Here is an 8,031-nt window from a genome sequence, read left to right on the forward strand (position 1 = left end):
CTTGTGCGCAACATCTCACTTGACTTTTTGCATTTCTGTTCTATGGCCAAGAACATAAATTATGGAAAGGAATTTAATCTAATGACAAACTGAGCTTACACATATTGTGAAGATGTCTATGACTTGGCAGCATACAATTAGAACTTCAGAAATAAAACAGCACAAAAGCACATACGCCATATGCATTTTATATAATTTATTTAATTTTCTATTTTATGCCAGAGCACCTGTGTTTTGTCATCTCAACTGAAGAGTTAATTGCAGTTCTTCCCTTACTCAAGATCTGCCACCAAAGAGAGCTGCAGAAGGATTCAGTAGTATTCAAAAGGTATGTGGAGGAGGTAAGAAGGTCTTCAGAAGCAGGGAATTTCTATTTCTATTAGTAGCGAAATGGAAATCATAGCTCTTAAGCAATGAGTTTAACTCGCCCATACGAAGGCATGAAGCCTTGTTTTTTGCTGAGTTTCTGTAAGAGCCATGGAGCAAGGCAAACTGCACTGCAGCAAGAGCAAGTATCTTTATAACTTTTGTTAAATTGTCAACTTTATATGATGTTCACAGTTCAGTCATTTGACTAAAATAAATTATCCATGGCTTGGTTTACTTTGACACATGTGACATGATAATACTTGCTATGAAAAATAAAATCAGAGAATAATTCCTCTGCTTAAAGAATCTGCCTTTCTATGTGTGTATTTTTTTTCTAGTGAATTAGTGGCAATGACAAGTTATAATTAAAACATACAACCTCAGTAAAGTGAAAGCTCACAAATGAGTTTAAACTATTTTTAACATACATAAATGAGCTGAATAAGGAAAACTTGGATTAGTATCTGATGCTGCTTAATTTTATAGTTAAAAAAATCATGCTCATGATCAAAACATTTTAGCACTGGTAGATGTTTACCTACGACTCTTCTGTGATGACAATTCAGAATTAATATCTACAACATAAAATGGGTAAGTATGGTGGCTAAGCAGGGAAAAATATTTTCTGCGGAAAAAAACAGTCTTTGTCCAAGGAGCAGAGAGGAAACAGTTGCTCATTCCCTTCCTCTCCTCCCCTCCTTCCTCTCCTTCCTTCACCTCCTCCCTTCCCTTCCCTTCCCTTCCCTTCCCTTCCCTTCCCTTCCCTTCCCTTCCCTTCCCTTCCCTTCCCTTCCCTTCCCTTCCCTTCCCTTCCCTTCCCTTCCCTTCCCTTCCCTTCCCTTCCCTTCCCCTCCCCTTAAAAAGGCATATCTAGACATGAAGTAGTAAAAGTGGGCAAGAGGGAACGCACACATGGTAGGCCAAGCCACAGCGTATTTTCTATTTTGTATTGTAGCTCATTTCATCTGAAGTAATGCTCCATGTGCTAGCGGATTTTCTGCCTTCCCCAGTTTAAAAATTCATACTCACCTGTACAGCAGTGAAAGGATGCCCCCTAACACATATGCACTGGGAAGAAACATGTTTCTTTAGAGAGATGAATTAATCACTTTTAAGAGATTCACTGTATTACTATGCCTACATTGTTCTCTTTGTCAAGGACAACATATTTTTAATCTCATGTGTTTTGACACACTTTTTCACTTGGTGGTATCTGGTGTAACTGTACATAAACCATGATTTAATGATTCACACAGCTCTGATGTCTGTGAGAGTCATGTCAAAATACACTACTAACTCTCCTCATTATGAAGCTAGTATTATAAGTACACACACACCAAAAAAACAAATTACTCTCCATTAGACTTAATCATGACAGCAAGATAAATGGCAAAATACTGCCTCTGAAGCCACCAAGCTGCTGGGATAATGTGATACTTAACCTGACTTTAAAGAAGGGCAGAACTGAAGAAGTCACCTACTGCACTGAAGTAGTATTCTAGAAGTCTGAAGATCAGCCCAACAGTGTATTGACAGCAGAATTCCAATTCCATAAACATTTGTTTTATTCTGAATCAAAATGAAATATCACGTGCTTGCTATTAGTAATTTAGATAAACCACAACCTTGGAAAATAAAGCAGAAAGAAGCATCAGAAAATTGTTCTATCACTGTGCCAGCAGAGAAACATCAGTTAGATCAACAACATTTGTGGCATATGTGTCTCACCTGTTCTTAAAATCTCCATTAGCAGGATGTCTCTAAGCAATGTATTCCAGTTCATTCTTGTTTTGATAATAAAATAATTTGTGTTTCCACACTGAACAACAGATAAAATTTGGAAGAAGAAAATAAATGCTCAGTCTTAAGAAACCTTGAAATTTTTTCTTCTAAGTGAAATATCCGAATTAGGGGAAATGCCACCAAAAGTTCAGACTTTATGAAATAATGCTTGCTAAAAAAAAAAATAAAATCTGGACTTCTTAATATAATTTTCAGGTTTGCAAAAAACACCTGCTAAGAATTTTACCATTTTACTCCCTAGTGGACTACAAATACAGAATTATTTGTCAAACAAGAATTTTTTGTCAAACAAGAATTTACATTTAAGCATGAGAACACCAAAGAATAATTCTCAATAATAGGAATCCATTATAATTTTCATCTTATCTATTTTAGAGTGGAGCATTATTATCATTTTTTTCCCCTGAAACTGTCATTTCTTTCCACTGACTATATCTGAGAAACTAATTCTAGCATCTGTGTTATAAGCATTTAAATTTTGAAGAGGCAAATCTTGCTTAAATCATCACTGTTATTGTTGGACATTATTCCATGAGGTAGCAACTCTACTATTTTTCAGGAACAATATCAGTGCCTCAGATGAACTCACTGACTGAACTAGTATTGCTGCACATCACACCTGGGTATTTTGCCACCAACCTCAATGTGCCTCTTTCTGTGTGAAGTCCTTTCGAGCAGTAACTTCCCTGCCAGCTTGAGCAGTATTACAGAATAAAGAGTTCTCAGTGTCACAGCAGGTGAGGCAACTAACAGAGACTTCAGTCCTTGGTCTCTAGTTCTTACCGAATTTTAAAGGAGTTCTTATTTCAAGCCTTTCTTTATAGACTTATGAAAAGTTGCCCATATATAAGTATCTAGAAAGGAGGGAAAAGTAAGTGCTGTTCAGAAAAATTGGCTATTATATGTATGCTTCCTGTATGACTGGAGGCCATTAGGCCGTGTTTAGGACTCAAATTGAAACAAACAAACAAAAAAACAAACCCCAACCAAACAACCAAACAACAACAAAAAAAAAAACCCAACCAAACAAAAAGCCACACCAAAAAAGCTAAATAACCTCAAGGCTTTTAAGCATACAGTGTTCTGAAATGTACATAAGTTTTCAAACACAGCCTTTCTGAGAAATCGGGACTCCCATAGTTCTCTTTTCATACCTGATTAAACAGCATTTTATAGGACTTCAATTATATTTTGCATACAAGCTTTGTACTGCACAATGACTTTTCCTCCTTGTGTATTTTTCTATTAAGATGTCTCAAGTGGGTTTACTTGGCACTTCCCACCTGTGTCAGGTAATCTTTGCTTAAAGATTCTTCTCTTCCAGTTCAAACAGGCAGACTGGGATTGATTATTCTCAATTATTCAGTGCTTCTGCTACTGCTGAATGATTCTTGTAGATCTTTTGGCAAGATATCCTGGAAGGGGACTTTTATAGGCTTTCAGGTGCTCTTAATAGACTTCCAAACTTCTTATGATAGGCATCATGTGTATCTACCAGCCTCAAAACTCATGGCCTGATCTTGTATTTTCCATGCAACCAGGAATCCAGCCGCATCATGTTACAGTTCCTGGAACCAGGAATCTGTGCAAAATGCCTTTAACACATAAGATCATCAGGACGTCATCAATTTCACTAGAATTTTTGAGTGTTTTTAGGGGCCTGATCCCTTCTTGCCTGCTGAAATTCTTTGATTTTATTTTTTTCCCCAGGATCCTTCAGTCTGAAAATATTTTTTTTTCATTCCTATTGACATTATCTGTTTGTTTAGAATGGTTTTCAAAGCACAATTTAGAATCTAGTTAAAAAATCTGTCTGGGAGAATTGTAGTTAGAAAGATTCTAAACTGCTCAGAAAAGAAATATATTTTTAAAAAACCCTAGTTAATATTATTTCTCATAAAGCACCAGAACTCAACATCATACTGTCACTGTCCTTTTGCAATTAAAAACAGGTAAGTTTACGAGGCAGGAGGGCATGGAATTTTGTGTTTTAGAAGGGCTGTTTGTTTTGAAAGATAGAGCAGAATATTAAAGCTGGGAAAAATTTATTGCAAGGAGAAAAAATTGCAATTGCATGAAACCAGATCAGGAGTAAACAGTTTTAATTATTTTCAGTGTATATGCTTTAGAACAGGCATAATTCTCTGCATTTTGCAGGTTACTTGGTTTGACATATGATGTGGGTATCCTTCAGCAGCTACAGTTAGAATGAAAAATAGTACATAAATCATCAAAAGACAAATGGCAAATAGTAGGCAAATGAATTTCTGAAATGGCTTTTCGACTTAGCAAATATATCAATTATAACACAATCATTGCAATTTGTCAATAATGAAATATGACACATTACATGAGCAAAAACTTAAACAAAGGCTTTCTGAAATATTGTTTAAACATTTCATTTATATATCTCTTTTGGTAAAGGACACATAAAAAGAATGCAAGTAGGTTAAAAATACATATTACTTTCTGCCACTAACACATAGTTCTCTCCACATTTTTATTTATTTCATTCAGTTAATTTGTTAACTAATGTAGCCTGTGAATTCATAGTAATTAAAAATAAACACGAGGCTCACATAAGCCTTTCCTATGCTTACAACTTTACCACAATACACTCCCCATTACTTTGCACAATTATAGTTTACATGGTTCCATGTTTTACCCTTTTATTCTTTCCTTTCTCATTCTGCATACTTTCTGTACATTTTCCTGATTTTAATTTGTCAAATAAAATATTTTCAGATATCTGCAAGTGGAGACATAGAAAGAAAGAAAGAAAATATGGATGGGTTATAAAGACAGAGTAATCATATTTGAACAGGTGCACAACAGAGTTTTTGCAGACAGCTGGTTGGACTCAATTGCACTCCAAGTCTATTAAACCCTGATGCTTCCTGATTTAATGAGAATAAATTATAAATACTAACACATTTTTTGTCTATCTTGGGATCTCTGTGTGTCTGGACTTGGCAAATCCTGACTAGAATGAAGATTTCTTTTAATGTTCTTTAATTAAATATGAGCAATTGTAAAAGTAATCTTCTTTAACACAAAAATAATCTAGCTAGAGAAGCATACAATAAACAGTTCAATTTCTTACAATTGCTCTGGACAGGAATTCTTGCAACTGAGAGCATGACTTAACTATGTAAGAGCAAAAAGATACTGAAGAGTTTGCCAAAAGTGGAAATTTTAAAAAGGCATTTTTTCCTTTGGGGAGGTAAAGGAGCTTAAAAAGAATTTGTTGTTAGAAATATACCTGTATAGCACTATAGCTCATCACCATACTATTTGGTGGCTCAAATTAATCATAGAATCATATAATAGTTTCAGTTGGAAGGGACTTTTAGACGTCATCTAGTCCTGCAAAGAGCAGGGACATCTTCAACTAGATCAGGTTCCCCAGAACCACAGGCAGCCTGGCCTTGAATGTCTCAAGAGTTGGTACATCCACTGCCTCTGTGGGCAGCCTATTCCAGTATTTCACCCTCATTGTGAAAAATTTTTCCTCACATTCAGCCTGAATCTCCTTTGTTTTAGTTTAAAGCCATTATCCATAGTCTTATTGCAGCAGTTAAAAAGTCTCTCCTATCATTCTTATAGGCTCCTTTTAAGAACTGAAAGGCCACAATAAGGTCTCCCCAGGGTCTTCTCCAGAGTGAACAACCCCAACCCTCTCATCTTTTCTTCATAGGAGATGTGTTCCAACCCTCTAATCATTTCTGTGGCCCTCATCTGGATCCTCTCCAACAGGTCCATATCTGATTGCCTTTTTGTCTGATGAATTAGCAACTCCTTTGTCTCCCTTAAAACTCTCAAAAGATGTAAATTGAAAAATAATACCCAAACTCTATTGGATGACAGTGGAAAGATCAGATTCATTCAGCTATACAGAAAGTGATACAATTTCTATAAATCCATTAACCTCAGATAATGGGCTGGAGAGTTACATACTACTACGTTGGTATTTTGAATGTTTTTTAATATTTTGAGAACATATCAACACTATTTCCTCTAAACATCAGATGTCTACAATAAGCCTCTTTTCTCACACTATTCACATTAATAAGGCTGTATGTGCTCACTAATACCTTTTAAAACATGTATAAATCAAAGAATTTTCCTAAATAAAATTGATTTCAATAGCTCCCATTCAAATTTCTCTTTTTTGGAATAAGCATAGCTTTTGCCCAAAGCTTTTTCGTGCTATGTCCACAATTTCTGTCATTGTATTAAAACTCAAATCACTGCAAAATCTGCTGCATAATCCATTTTCATGAAAATTCAGTAGCTGTCCAATTTAGTATTTTAAGTGAAAGAAATCTTGTAGTAAATATAAAGTTTCAGATCTATTTTGAAGTTAGGTTTTCCAGAATTAGACAGAAGTATACTGAGTTCGTATACATGCATATCATTCTATCATTTTGCACATTAACAAATTAGCCTGATTTTTTACCCTTGCAGTTCTTTGCTACCTCACTTTGCATACACAAGATGATACTACAAACTTGGAATTTTACTTAAGTTGAAGAAATTCTTACCATAATATTGCAAAATTGTAAATTTGAAGTTTCTAACAACTTCTGTAAAAAGAAAAAAAAATAAAGAGGTGTTTAGTCTCTTTACAAAATCTTGTGATGCAGAAACAGTCAACAGACTTCATGTGTCTTAGCTATACTAAGGCTGGCCATCCAGCAGATCTGCAAAGGTCATCCAGATAAGGACTCAGCTGCTGAAGCTAAAACACATTTTCAAAAAGACTGGATTGTTGAGTAGATTGTTACAAAAAAAAAAAAAAAAAATTCTTAGACCCAGATTCTAGACAGAAAAGACAGAGAAACAGCAGAAAACAAACCTGTATCAAGCAGGAAATATGTAATGGATCCAAACATACCATTGTCATTATTTGGGGGAGATATACCAGTTACACTTAGGTAAGGAAGCATAGTTTGGGGGCTTTACTTAAATCTCTTAACCTTAAACCCTTTGGAGAATATACTACTATTGCAGTAAGTGTACATTTTACATTCATGGAAAAATACTGCTTTCCAAGTCAGAGAACACAGAGAAGACAGATGTTAAAACCAAATTCCCAAAGAGGATGCTTTGAAAAAAAATATGGTCTTGATACAAGCTAAGATCCTCAAAATGAAAAAAAAAAAAAAAAAAAAAGTTTTTCCTTGAGATCTATTCTGCTTTAAACTGGATCATAATTCAATCTAAGGTGAAAGGCAAATCTACACTTGGAGCAAAATAGTTAAACATGTTGTCAAGTGTCTTTGGAATGTAGCACTTGGGGATCCATCTTTTCTGCTACATAGTAACAAGTTCTTTACATGTGTGTAAAAAACATAACAGAAATGCTAAAACTGGTATGAAGAAAGAATGAAGACGAATGGCCAGGTATGAAAATCCTGGAGAAATGGAAAGAATGGTTATGAGAACAATGTGTCATGAGGGTCCTAGCACATCCTTTGAGATTTTTCAGGAGAACTAGGTTAGGAGAACAGAGAAGGCAGCCTATACTCACACTAAACCAAAGACTTAAAGGATGAAGAAATTCTGGCTAAAAGACAGAGAACACAGATTCGGTACCCTGAAACATCCAGATAAGAAAAAAGTCAGTGAGTAAATCCAAATAATCAGTGGTGGAAACAGATGGAGACGAAAGGCTGTAATCACCATCAGCCCCAAAGGAAGTAGAAAAAAGCTCTGTCCAAAGCAAACCCTCTAGCCAATAAAAGAAAAAACAAAACAAAACAAACCACACCCAGGAGGCTAGTCAGCTAGGTGGTCTTTCTTGCTGATGTTCTTTGTTCAGCATCTCTCGCTGTCTTTGAATGAGATCTTGGGCAG

At 35.4% G+C, this 8,031-nt stretch overlaps 1 long non-coding RNA gene across 1 annotated transcript; it reads left to right on the forward strand.

Annotated features, from left to right (window-relative positions):
• Nucleotides 1–221: 221 nt before the first annotated feature.
• On the forward strand, nt 222–5,105 carry LOC130593830 (uncharacterized). The gene is made up of 3 exons (XR_008970889.1): nt 222–328; nt 2,732–2,909; nt 4,918–5,105. It is a non-coding gene; the product is annotated as an uncharacterized LOC130593830 (long non-coding RNA).
• The last annotated feature ends 2,926 nt before the right edge of the window (nt 5,106–8,031 follow it).

This window comes from Pezoporus wallicus, unplaced genomic scaffold (assembly GCF_028554395.1).
Source record: "Pezoporus wallicus isolate ANWC-B61680 ecotype Strahan unplaced genomic scaffold, APGP_CSIRO_Pwel_v1 contig_818, whole genome shotgun sequence".
Taxonomy (NCBI): Eukaryota; Metazoa; Chordata; class Aves; order Psittaciformes; family Psittacidae; genus Pezoporus; species Pezoporus wallicus.